This window comes from Nyctibius grandis, chromosome 2 (genome assembly GCF_013368605.1).
Source record: "Nyctibius grandis isolate bNycGra1 chromosome 2, bNycGra1.pri, whole genome shotgun sequence".
NCBI lineage: Eukaryota > Metazoa > Chordata > Aves > Nyctibiiformes > Nyctibiidae > Nyctibius > Nyctibius grandis.
In genome coordinates, this window is record NC_090659.1 from 13,373,899 (window position 1) to 13,388,534 (window position 14,636).

The window sequence follows — 14,636 nt, forward strand, 5'->3', positions numbered from 1 at the left end:
TGTAGGCCTGTTCTGAACACTCAGTAAACTCAGCACCAAACTTGAAGAGACACTCTTAAGGAAAATTTTGAAAGCTAACAATGATACCACTGATCTAATTCACAGATTTCATCTCAGTAAACCAGCTAGAAAAGGAGAGGTTGATCTTTGTTAAGTTTCTTGCCTTCACGATTGGCCCCTGAAATTAAATATCCAGCTAGTGTGAAAAATTATTCCTTCGAAAGTCATGTCCTATATTTTCTGAGGTTAGAAAAACAAATCTGCAACTGTGTACATCTAATAGGCCACGAAATGGAGGAAGCTGAGCCAACCTAAAATTACTCCTGAGTCACAGCACGCGAGGGTGGAGCAACAACAATTCATGTCTTACAAACAAAAGCTTATAGCAGGTTGCTGGATACAGTGGATCAAAGACATGATAAATCAGTATGTGGATATTCAAACAAGTCATGAATGAGAGACAGAGGAGGGGGGTGACTTCTCTGCCTTCACAATCCGGTAAAAGACTTCCCAGTAACTAGTTTATCCTGATTTTCTATTTGTAAGAACACACAAGATTTCCCAATCCTAACAAGATCTCATTGATTAATTATAATGATGAAATAGCACTTAATTTCTTAGTGGTGTTTATGCATTCCTTTTTCATCCATAGATTGAAATATCCTTTACCATGTCACTTGCCCCTTTAATGATCAACAACGCTCTTTAAAGCTCTTTACGCTTTTTCTTTCAAGGTTAAATGAATGTCTACTGCCACAGCCTTATTTCTGGCAGAGCCTCGTTTTCCTCTTTGATCATCACAACAATCTACAAATTTGTGGATGTCTACAAGTCGCTGAAAGTGCTGTCCCAAACGGAGCACACCTTCCTCCTGCCCAAATCTCAGCTCTTCTATTCCACCTTAATCCCCCTTGACCTGTCAGTATCATCTGACAGTGTAAGTCATTCCATCATTTCTAAAATCAAATCTTCATAATGGCTTCTGTGTTTTGTCCAATGTGCCCTCTAATTCTTGGCTATTTCTCTTGTTAATCAGCTTTTAATCAGGATCTGTAATACGTCCCCCAAAGTCCTCACAGCTGTGAGCCCTGTCTCTAGTTCTCTTACCCATGAACTTGGCCTTGACCTATATCTTGTTCTGGTGATTCATGGTTCTTCATCTTTGTTGCTGGCCTGTCTTTCCACACCCAATCCAAATCAGTACCTTTTTGCCACCTCCTTGAGCACAGCTACCACAGCTTACACTTGACACAGTGCATTCAGGTCCTGGATTTTCTCTCACAAACCTCTCTTTCTCCCTCTTTTTACTGTGAATGCCATGCTGCCTTTCCAGCCATTTAGGCCTTTAGTTTGACTACTGCTTGCAGCATGGCAGTTTCTCTGGATCTATACATGAAGACTGTATCTATAGTATCTTGTTTCTTCCTACACGTCAGTTAGAAGATTCAGCCTTGTTGACTGCCTCAGCACCCTGTCACTTCACACCTCGGCTATTACCAACTCCTCTCTCTGACTCCTGCGACTTCCACTGTGTTCTCCGAAAGCTCATTCAGAATTGCACTGTGAGGATTATCTTCCTTGCTGACATAATGTCTATGTCTCTCTTCTGGCTTTCTGTTTCATCAGCATCAAAGGCAAACTCATTCTCCGCTTCAAAGTTTCTAATCAATTGACTCTGTACTGAATCAGCTTTATTGTCGCATTGAGCATCAGCCCTCATGTGCTCTCTGTCAGTAATACTAGTCTTCACTGTCTCATTAGTGTATTTCTCACAAAATCACCTTTGGCCTTTTTACAAAATAGCTCCTCCTTTGCTGGAAGTTCCTCTCAGACTTAAAGGAATTAGTTCATGCTGTTATCTCACCCAAGACTTATTTCTGCATTGTTGCCTAGAGCTGTTGCCCAGAGCTGAACATGTAAAATGCAGTCATTGTGCTCCATACCCTTCATCCTCTTCACTAGTGCTATTTATCCAGTTGTTCTACTCTTTGTATTTTTGCAAACCTATAAAGTCTAGTCTTCCTTTTATTACAAATACTTACGCAGTTGTTATCAAAGCCTTACGGCTGCCAAACTGTGGTCTGCTGAAAACCATCTTAAGTAGTCTGCAGTCTCATGTCGCTTGAGTAATAGTTTCATTAAAGTTTTGGCTAATCAGGATATAATATTACATGAGAAATTTTGGAAAGTGCCAGAGTGCCACTGGCTCCACAAATATGAGGACCACTGAGTAGCACAGAAAGCTCTGATTTTTGTTAAGGAGAATTTTTGTAATAATATATTATCACAGCATCAACAGAGTGTTATGAAACCTACATATAGCTACAGCATTATGAAAGTTTTGTGGCCTTTAATGGCTTTCCACATATTGAAATATCAACCTGAAAAGTATAGAATAAGATAGTTACCTATCTGAGAGAGCAGAAAGATGTATATTACTATTTACTGTAGAGATAAAGGTGTGGGTTCTGAAGTACATACATGTTTCAGTATCTTAGCAAATGCTCTATACTTACCTAGAGAACTGACAGCATTAGTTGTGTTATCAGAATACAGAGTATGCTGTCTTTGTACTACAGTCTTCTGTAGCAGCAAACTCAAGAACAGCATCTTCATGCTACTGTCCTCCCAATGCTTTTTTTAACCCTGAAACTGCTCTTTAACAGGATCTCAGAAGGGCCTGATCTATTAAGTGGTTACTCCCGCCTTTTATTTCCTAGAGTTGAAGTTCAGTAGACCTAAAAAAAAAAAACCACCTTCAGAAAAGTCAACTACTGTGCAAAATAGTACAACAAACTAAAAACATTTAATGAAACTTGTCAAAAGTGAGAACCACTTTCTCTTTTGAATGCCATTGTTCGAGTTATTTCTTCTCTACACCCTGCATTCTGATTATAATAATTCTCCAAGAGGTAGGATGCCTGTGTGATGGTAGTGCTTGTCTCAAGAAACATATACCCAACTAAGTGCCTGGATTGTTCACTGTGACACTATTTCCAATTACTGTTGCAGCAGAATCATCCTCTTTGGAAACTCGTTTATCCAGTTACATTGTTTGCTGCTACTCCTGCCTCTTGTTGCTGTCACCATTTATGTGTTTATACACACACACACACACATACTTAAAAGTTACTGCTTCAATGAAAAAAGTCAGTAGAGCATCAGAGGGAATGTACTTGCAGAAGCAAGCAGCACTTTGCAGCAATGTGAATTTGCACTAGTGCAGATGGTGAAGCTACCAGAATACTCGCTTCACTGAGGTTCCCTGTTAGAAGACTTTTTGTCCGTGCATACAAAGAGTTTCCCTGTAGCATCACTGTTAGGATCACTTTCAGCTCTGATCGGTATGTTTTGGTACATTTGCACTCAGAAACTACTTACATCAGCAGGAGGAAGAGTTAATGCCATACCACAATGTTAGAAAAGACCACTACTAATTCAGCCTGGATGCCCAAACATAGGAGAAGATGGAAAGCAAGGGAGGAAAACCCCATCAAGAATTTGTGTAATAGATGTGGGCTGTCGATTTTAGAATCATCTAGGCGCGACACACTCTGTAACATTTCTAAGAATGCAAGAATGCACCTCCAGAGATTGCCTGGTCCAACCCCTGCCCAGAGCAGGGTCAGCCACAGCAGGTTGCTCAGGGCTGTGTCCAGCCGGGTTTTGAATATCTCCCAGGTTGGAGACTCCACAGCCTCTCTGGGCATCCTGTGCCAGTGTTTGACCACCCTCACAGTAAAAAGGTTTTCCTTATGTTTCAGTGGAATTTCCCATATTTCACTTAGTACCCAAGCCTCTTGTCTTGCCACTGGATACCACTGTGAAGAGCCTGGCTTCCTCTTCTTTACTCCCCCCGTCAGGTAGTAAAGTAGATCCCTCTGAGCCTTCTCTGCTCCAGGCTGAACAGTCCCAGCTCTCCCAATGTCTCCCTGTAGGACAGATGCCCTCAATCATTGTGGCACTCCACTGAACTGTCTTCAGTGACTCTATATCTCGCTTGTGCTGGAGAACCCAGCACTGGACCCAGCACTCCAGGTGTGTCTCACCAGTGCTGAGCAGAGGGGAAGGATGCCCTCCCTTGACTTGCTGGATTATGTCCCACTTCTTGCCCACCAGAAAACTTGACTCCTTTTCTACAAAGCTGCTTTCCAGCCAGTTGGCTCCCAGCTTGTACTGGTGCATGGAGTTATTCCTCCTGACGTGCAGGACTTTGCACTTCTTTTTGCTGAACTTCATGAGGTTCGCATCAGCCCATTTCTCCAGCCTGTTGAGGACCATCCGAAGGGCAGCTCAGCCCTCTCATATCTCAGCCACACCTCCTGGTTTTGTGCCAACTGCAAATTGGCTGAAGATGTACTCTGTCCCATCATCCAGGTGGCTAATGAAGTTATTAAACAGTATTATCTCTGCATCAACCCCTGGGGTACACCATTAGGGATTGGTTTCTGGCTGAACTTCATGCTGCTGATCACAATTTTTTGAGCTCAGTTCCTCCAGTTTTCAGTCTACCTCACATGCTTTTATCTAGTCCATGTTTCATCATTTTCTCTATAAGGATGTTATCAGAGACAGTGTTGAAAGCCTTGTTAAAGTCAAGATAAAGACCATCACTGCTTTTTCCTCATCCACTGAACTAGTTATTTTTTTGAGGAGGGCTCTCTGGTTGGTGAGGCATGATTCTCCCTTCATAAGTCCTTGCTGGTCCTAGTCATCTCCTTGTCCTTCATGTGTATGAAAATGATTTCCAGGATTATTTGCCCCATCACCTTCCCAGGGACCAAGGTGAGGCTGACCAGCCTGTAGTTCTCTTCATGCTCCTTCTGGCCCTTCTTGAAGATAGGGGTGACATTTGCTTTCTTCCAGTCCTCAGAAAACTCTCCTGATTGCCACAACCTTTCAAAGATGATTGAGAGTTGCCTCACAGTGACATTGGCCAGCTTCCTCAGCAGTCGTGGGTGGATCACATCAGGTTGCAGGGCCTTGGGTATGTCCAGGTTGCTTATATGCTCCCTAACCTGATTCTCCTCCACTGAGGGTTAAGTCCTCCTTGTTCCAGAGTTTCTCACTAGTCTAATGGGCCTGGGATTCCTGCAGGCTGGTCTGAACTGGTAGTCAAAGGGATTGCATACCATGGCCTTTCCCATGTCCTTTGTCACCAGATTCCCCACCCCATTAAGTAGTGGGCCCACGTTTTTCCCAGTCTTTTTGCTGGTGATGTACCTGTAGAAGCTCTTCTTCTTGCCCTTCACATCCCTCACCAGATTCAAGTCCAGATGGTTGTTGGATTTCCTAACCCCATCCTTGAACATGCCAGATCTCTGTGTTATTGGTTCAGTTTATGAGCCTCTGAAAAATGCAGGCGGTGCCCCATGCAGCTGCCCAATATACATGTTGTCTCTATTAAACTTAATGAGAAGTAAAGACTGTTTAGTTGTGCCTTTTTGCTTAATTAAAAGTAAAATGACACATCACTGTATGTACAGGCTGAGCCTTAATCTCCAAAGACTGTCAGTTAGTATTAGGCTTATTGTTGGCAGTGGCCTAGTTTCCATTGATGGATTCATTAAAAGTTTTAGTCAGCAAAGCCAGGAAAAAGTAGTGACTGATAGTCCTGGACTGAAATGAGGAAAAAAAAAAGAGCTCAAACCCAACCTGTTTTGTTAATGCATCCATGTACATGAAATCATCACAGCAGGATTGGGGAACTAATCCCATTTCAAATCAGATGCCTGCTGGTTCTATTTAATGAGCATTATGTCTGTTTCTCTTTTAACCCTAAAATATCTTAATACTTAAAACAGCATTCTGTTGGTTAGGGTTTTTTTTTAAGTGCAACTGCAGAAATCTGGATTCATCTGAATAATTTTCTGGGGATGTCTTTCTGTTTCTCTCTCTGATGAGACGTCACAGTTACGTCCCTGACATTATGATATGAATGGTGCAGGGCTTGACCATCACTTCCATTTTACAGAATGAAGGGCTCTACAGTTAGATCAAATGAGAATGCATGATATGGTAAGGAAACTTTGTGGTCACCCTTTGAAGCTCCAAGAGCAATGTCTGACGGTCATGTGGGAAGAGATTTGCTGGCCGTCGCCATGACCATCGTAGCCTCAGGAAAGAATCTGCAGAGACCAGGGATGCCGAGTTCCCGTCTCTCCGTGCTCTTGCTCTCTGGAGTTCTCCAAAGCAGACAAGGGGCTGTGGTTGCTCGTGTATATCTGTCTCCTCAAGTAGCTGTGTGATCAAGGAGTGGAAATCCCATGGTACACAGTCTTGCCCTCCTAATGAAATTAATACTTGATTCGTCTGTCAGAAGCAGTAACAGACCCTTACTACTCTCCTTGTCATTTTGAGTATCTTGTATGGATACAACCTTCTTGAAGTGATGGCTGCTAAGTTTATCCTTCAACATATGCCTTAGGCTTTAGTTGAAGAAATTTTTATTATTTGTTGACCCAATACTCAGAATAGACATATCCGATGAAGTGCAAGCCAGACTACTGAAGAAAACAAAAGGTACCTTGGGTTAGGAAGTCCAGAAACATCTAGTTTAATAATTTAGTCTGTAGCAATGCTTGTACTTCTTGAACAGCTCTGAGAATACTTTTAGGAGATAAGAAAAGCCTCAACACAGATAACTGTACCTGCTTGTCTTGTCACATCACAGACAGATTTCTGAAATAAAATGAAATTAATTTACCGTATTTCACAGAATCACAGAATCACAGTATTTTAGGGATTGGAAGGGACCTCGAAAGATCATCTAGTCCAATACCCCTGCCGGAGCAGGATTACCTAGATCATGTCACACAGGAACGTGTCCAGGCGGGTTTTGAATGTCTCCAGAGAAGGAGACTCCACAACCTCTCTGGGCAGCCTGTTCCAGTGTTCAGTTACCCTCACTGTAAAGAAGTTTTTCCTCATATTTATGTGGAACCTCCTGTGTTCCAGCTTGCACCCGTTGCCCCTTGTCCTGTCAATGGATGTCACTGAGAAGAGCATTATTTCTTGCATTGTACTTTTGATCTATTCAGGTAAGGTTCTTGCTTCTATAACTGGACTAAAGATGGATTGCTAACTACCATCTTTACTGCCAAATTGCATGCTGAACCTCGTTCATACGGAAATACCCAGAAAATGGAATTAGCACAGAGTTCTGTGAGCATTGGTACTAATGAAATTTCCTACAGGTTTGTACCTTGTGAGTAAACTCTGATGTGTAGGAAGGAATAAAGTCATGTGGAAGATTGTCTTACGGTTGAGACATTCAAAACATCTCTCTCCTCACACATCTCTAGTACTTAATAAATGTTTTATACTCTCACATTGCACTCTTTTCCTGTGTAGGGGCACTGTTAAGATCTCTCCACTCTATGCACCCACTTTTGTTAAATTTGAAAAAAAATGTTGAGACTTTTGTCTTTCTACCAAATATGGCTGAAATTGGAGAAGATCTAAAATTTATTAACAGATGTTAAGGAGGATGAATAGACAGATGCATTCTTTGAACAGACCACCACAGCTATTCACAAACACGCGATGAGGCACTCTGATCTGGGGTCCCCAGAAGTTAACCAGGAAATCACCAGAAAACTTTCCCTGAAGAGTTCTGGCTCTCGTGGTAACAGATGAAATGTTTTTTTTACTTAACAATTGCACAATATAATGAGAATAAATGGCTGTGTGCTACAGATATGACATGACAAATTCATGTATTTCTGTACTATGAAATGTAAACAAATTATGACTATGTGAAATTAGAATTAAAATAAAAACAAATAGTGAAAGAAGAAAAGTAGATTGAGAGTAAAGTAAAAGCTGTATTATTTCGTAAAGTAAAATTTTTAATTCCAGTAAAACACCGATAAGAAAATTAATTACCCACTGGGACAGAAATCTGATCTAATTTATCTAAGTTTAGTGACCACACATCAGGAAGAAATGGGCATCTGCAGTTGGCAACCTCTGCATTAACTATAGGTTTAAGGACAGAGGAAAACTTGGGTACTTGACTTGTCCTTATATTGTCTTAATAATATAAAAATATCTTAATTTATATCAAGTAATCAAATATGATTATAGTATCTTAATATAAATAAGGTAAATACACACATACCAAACTGGCTGCAAGTTTATTTGCTACTTGGCCTTCAGACTGTCGCTTCTAATCTGTCTTGTGCCTGTGGCAAGCCTAAACTCACATCCGTCTTGCACCTTGGATATTTTCTGATACTGTAACTTTTGCTTATCTTAACTAATGCTCAATTGTCTTAGTCACTCTTATAAGCTATAGCACTATTAGCATGCTATCACTGTTGGTTACCATACCCTATTTCCGATATTTTTTTAAATACTATACTTAAGGCTACTAAAACCATTAGGACTGATAGATTTCCCAGTGACATAAGTCTCTCTTTTTGTAGAAGAGAAAATTTTTAAAAAAACAAACCTAATATCATATGTCTACTTAACCACTTAACAAGCTTAATATTCTTGCATACCAAGTGATTTTGGAAGATAGTGCATTAAAGCACAGACTATCTAGAATATGGAGAACAGTACTCAGGTCACTGGAAAAATATCAGCTATAGGTCATTCCCATTGTTTGTGACAGATCAGTTCTCTGTAGCATCTTCAGTGCTAAGAAAGATGTTTGCAGTAGTCCAGCCTGACAACATGCATAGCATGCCTGCAGTAACAATTAGTTCAACATGCTCTTCAGCTTTGATGCCCTCAGCATCCTCTGTTGGTTTATTTGTTTAATCTTCAGTCCAGGACAACCAGTTCATATATACAAGCAGCTAAAAGAGTCCATTCAATAGCAGGATATTTGCAGTATCATATTTGCAAAACACATGTTGTCCTAATAACACTTGATGGTATGAATAGGAAACTTATGGCTTGTCCATTAGAGATCAGTTAAATAAGGCTGGTGCATTCAGTCACTTCACCACATACTTGAGAGCAGACCAGTTTTTATACTCTTCATGCATTTCAGGCTTTGCACGTTGTGATCAGTGTATCCGATAGATACATGTAGCCGATCCAATAAAGTCATTTACCATCATCCCAAATCACTGCTAATTTTCTATATAGTTTGAATGAGTCTTCCTTCTTCTGTGCAACAGCTTAAAAGGCAAAACATTTTGGATGGATGAATCAGAAGCATAACAATTCTCTGTGTTACTATGGTATACATTGTAACATTCAAGAAAGAATAAACGTTTGCAAATGCTGTGTTGTCATGATTGTCAGAAGACAAAGGTAGGTGGAACTACAGGAGATTTCTAGCTGTAAATATATGTCATATACAAGTTATATTTGAGTAAATAAAAGCTATAGTCTATGGACTAGAGCAACAGAAAGGACAGACACATCACAGTAGTAGCGCAGTAGTGCTGACCTACTTGAGCAAGCTGTACAGTAACTAGCATGCAGCTCTGGCTCTTTTTCAGTAAAGCAGTATGTGACCTCCCAAATAGGCATGTGATTTGAAACATAAAATGACTAGACATCTTTTGGCAATGCAGTTATTAACTTGTTAACTTTATCTGCAACCCGCAAGGCCACCTCTTACATCAGAGTGATGCAATGTCTACTAATTGAAAGTCAATTTTGTGCCAGCCAAGGACACTGCCTGCAAAAAGCAGACACAAACGTGTCCAGGGGGGTGATATTTTCATTATTTCTTCCTCTAGCTCCCTTACTCTATCTGCTGTCCCTCTTTGCTACTTTCTCACTCCTCTCTCCCACCTAGCCATACAGAAAAAATACTTAAAGCCAAGATTTATTGGGAGAAAAAAAAGTTAAATGATATATGCTGGCCATATGGAATGGTCTTACTATGAGAAACTATTTTAAATTTATTCCTTAGGATATTTCTTGGCAAAGTGAACTAGTGAACAGGTGTGTCAAATAGCACTGCCACTCTTTTTTTTTGAAGGGAAAGGTTAACAGCCAGCTTGATGAAATCTTGAGGACTGTGAACAAATTCTGAATTAACCTTCTCTTACTTTCATCTCTTACTCAGATGCTGTTTATATTCATAAGATATGCAGTATTCAGACCTAACATTTCACAAGTCTGCCAGATGCTCTGACAGGTTTTAATATTTCTGGTTAGTGCTTTTTTAAAAATCTAGTTCACTCATTCACTATCCTTCCTGATATATTTATCTAGGGCACATTTTTGTCAAAGCTATAAAAAAACCTAGCAGAAAAAGATTTTTGACCTGGAGACTTTCTGGATCTTTAGCATTTAGAAATCTATTTCATAAGTAGAATCAAACTGTTACTGAGTGTAGGAGAGGCCAAGGCACTGTGTTTTATTTCTGCATTGCTGCAGGTTTTGCCCACAGAGGGATCCAGAATGCAGCTGTTCCTGACTGCTCACATTGGGAAAAGCACCCAAGAGACAGTAGTGCCAAAATCGGGAGAGGACTGCCTGCCTGAACGGCTTCTACCACGAGTACCCCGAATTTTGGTGCTGCTAGATACTCATACAGACCATTCACATAAAACCTCATGAATTCAATGGAAAGGCTCCTATCCATTTCAGTGGGTTTTGGCCCAAAGGGTAGCAATCTATTCAGATGTTATCTTTCTCAGTTTTCTATAGGCTCTGTCACTTGGATGTGTGGGAACTTCCTGTTTCTTGCTGCAAATCACCTGGCTTCTCGGTCAGTGTGCTAATACGGAAAATATGACCAAAGCTGGAAAATTAAAATGTTTTATTGCACAAAACAGAAGGAATAGCGATATCTGAGGCTGCTTTATAACTGTAGCAGACACAACCCTGATTCATATGTCACCTAAGCTTTGGAGAGCTCCAGATCTTCCACATCTCAGTAGTGTGACTCTGGCTTATCTTTACGTTTCAGAGTATGAGTGAGGCTTGTGAGTATTTTATTTTTAGGCTTTTTCTCATCTAGTAACAATGCTTTACCTCTTTGTTTTCTTTAGGCTTGTTACAGAACTTGTCACCTGATGATGAAGTTCAGGAAGTGTAATATTAACATCAAGAAGAGCCTGCCTGACTTGCATACTGATGAAGCTGTGAATTGTGTCATATTAGCCTCATTTGCTTCCCATATGCTTACTCTCATTTTCCCCTCAGAAGCTGCAACTCCACTTTTCATCTTCATTTGTATGCCCAAAATGCAGCCAGCTTAATTACTAATTATAACCTTGCTCATTTAAAAGCTAAATCAACTGGAAAAAACACTAAAAAGTGTCTCCCTTGAGGAGAACTAAAGACTTCGTGTTAATTTTCTTCACATATTTTGATTAGTATAAAGCACTGTGTAACTTACAAGTTAATCTCCCCAAATGATGTTAATTTTAAATTGGGATGACACATGCATACTCATGGGATGACAGTCAGAGCAAGCTGCCTTCTCTTCCTCCTTCAACTCTGACCTGCTGCACAAAAATATTTCTCCCTGGGAAACTGATAATGAAGCACGATAGCACCTGGCTCTGCCAGCAGCTTTTTATTTATGTCCCACTTTTCTTGCTTTATTTCTTAACTGCCTGACCTGTGCTATTTCCTTGAGTTTGGAAGTCCTTCGTGTGTTTCTTCTAGATGCAGTTTTTTCCATCTTAGGAAATGAGAACTTCATAAACTTCCAGGTAGGTTTCATGAGATCCTGTCAAGCAATAGAAGGCATAATAGCTGTTGGGCTTGATATACTAGTCATCGCCACAAAACATCCCTCCAATCAATACTGTAAAACTCTCAGACACTCTTTAGCTCCTGAGTGAATTTACAATTCCTAGTGATGTTCTCTGTTACTGCAATAAAGGCCAGAGTAACTATAAGAAAAGAAAACTAGGTTTGGAGAGCTGCCATTATTACTTATGGAATATTTGCATGCTATAATCTATCAGCTCTTTATTTGGAACATGCCACCTCTCTTTATGAAAGACGTGAGACATGTTTTCAGCTGTTCTTTTTTTACAAATCAAAAAGTTTAACTTACTGAAAATTATTGTTTTTCCTAAAAATAACCCAGTGTGACTAACAACAGAAAGTACAAGAAATCTTTGGAAATGAGTGAAATACCTGCACAGCGATAAACTCGGTGCATTTACATTGCCTGCAGCTCAAGTGTGAGAGGAACATAAGACTGAATGTGGTGGTTGTGTGCCCACACATGTGCAGCAGCCTGTAGTCTCCATACAGAGCCACTTGTACCCACCCCTTGCTTTCTTTTGGGAATGAAAGGCTCAAACCCTGCTTCCATCCTGGGAAAAAAAATAATAGAAAACATTCACAGCTCCCTTGTCTTATACAGCTCATAAAGGTTTTAGTCTCTGACTTAGCAGAGAAGTCCTGGTTACACTTTCCCTTTCATACAGCTAGAAATTACTAAACGCAACCTCATAATAAGGTGAATATGTTACTCTGCATTTAATGGTCTCTCTGGTTTGCCCCTATTTGCTTATTTGACCTATGAGTGTTTCATGGACTGCCTGGCTGGCTGTGATAGATAATACTCTAATCCTAGTAAAATAAACAATACTTTTGCCATTATTCCAGGCAGAACTAGGATTTTGCCCTACATATCTCTCTTCCTATAGATTATACTATCCTTTCTTAAAAAGTATGAAGGTAAGCTTTTGTTCTGTTCAGCTTGCAGTAGGAAGGCCTGAAGGCCTTCATGAAGCTGGTGAAGGGTCTAGAGCACAAGACTTATGAGGAGCGGCTGAGGGAACTGGGATTGTTTAGCCTGGAGAAAAGGAGGCTCAGGGGAGACCTTATTGCTGTTTATAACTACCTGAAAGGAGGTTGTAGCGGGGTGGGTGTCCGTCTCTTCTCCCAGGTAACAAGTGATAGGACGAGAGGAAATGGCCACAAGTTGTGCCAGGGAAGGTTTAGACTAGATATTAGGAAAAATTTCTTCACCAAAAGGGCTGTTAGGCATGGAAACAGGCTGCCCAGGGAAGTGGTTGAGTCACCATCCCATGAGGTATTTAAAAGACATGTAGATGTGGTGCTTAGGGACATGGTTTAGTGGTGGACTTGGCAGTGTTGGGTTAACAGTTGGACTTGATGATTTTAAAGGTCTTTTCCAAGCAAAACAATTCTGTGATTCTCTGATATGTTTTCTCCTTTTTAATACAGTGAACAGATGAATGCAATAGAAAAGGCTGAAACACTGAAAAATAGTGTTTATATAAAACCAAATGTATATAAACTGGCACAGTACATTTCAGCTTGAAACCTAGCAGAATGTTTCTAATAATCAAAAAAAATAAGTTACTTAAAGCAATGTGACTAGAAACCTAGACAGTTTTCAGATGGGAGTTTCATAAGTTTATGGAAGAAATGGTATAAATATCTGTGAGAGGAGGGTGAGTGAAGTTTTCCGTTCTTGTCTTATTTCTGTGGTCCTTTGTCCTTAACATCATCACATCAAACACATAAGCAAACGCAAAAAAAGGACATGAAGCTACGGTGCAGGCAGTATATGTTTCCCTTTCACCAATTTATCTTTTTCACATTTCAGCCTCCCCTTTCTCACACCATCTGACATTTTTACTTAATTCTCAGTTCCTGGGATGTATGTGATACTGTTTTTTCTCCAAGCTGAAGGTCAGGCTCACAAATCCTAATGAAAAGCATGAGGGTATTGTACTGGTTGGAAAACTGACAGGCAAGAAAAGAAAATTTAGAACTTTTGAAGGTACCAAGATGGAGATTTTTCTATGAAGATCTACATAGTGGCTTTAAATATTGGTTTTGAGGGAATTTCCACTCTAGCAGTTACCAAGGGAGCTTGCTCAGGAAGAGCTGGTGCTTTTAGTAGCACTATGAAAGAAATTCACATATATACATCTCTTACATTGCACTGGAGACAATGGTGTGTTTCACTAGCCATCTTCTGGTCTTCTATTTTTACCATGGAGGAGGAAGCACTGCGAGCTGTGCCGTGAAGTTCAACACACAATATTTCAGTATGCTTCAAAATAACACATTTCAGGGGTTTTGCAGCAGCATTGGCATTGCCCTCACCCGTGCCTCACTCTGCAATATAGGCACGGATCATCTTAGTGCCTACTGATGTTTATGAGCTTTCTACTTCATGGTACTCAGCACCTTGTGGAAGGATTAAATTGCAAAGGCACAGCAGCAGGTGTGTTCCTCAGTTTAGCTGCTCTATTTATAGCATTTTCCTGTAAGCGTAACACTGGAATTGTCATTCACACTGTCTTCCTCCAATTCTGCACGGCACCAGGCTGGGGACATAATAAACATTCTTTTATGAACATGGCCTTCTTGGAGAAATAAAAATTAATTGCCTAAACAATATCGCATGTAATTAAACCAAAGAACCATTATGAAGTAACTTTAAGTTTAATGCTTACAACATCAGGAAATTCTGGTCTGAATTTTAATACAGCAATACATTTTATTTATGAATTTTTACTTTAAAGTGATAAATTTACATCAAATTGCCTGTGAAAACAATGTACATATTTAGCAAGACAGTTTTTCTGCATAATATAGTGAATTAAAATAAAAGCACAGGAGGAGTGATTATTGCATTTCAAAATTGGTCATTAACTTACAGTTAGCTATCAGTAGGATAAGTTACAAGAGCAGACAGACCAATGCAAGAATTTATT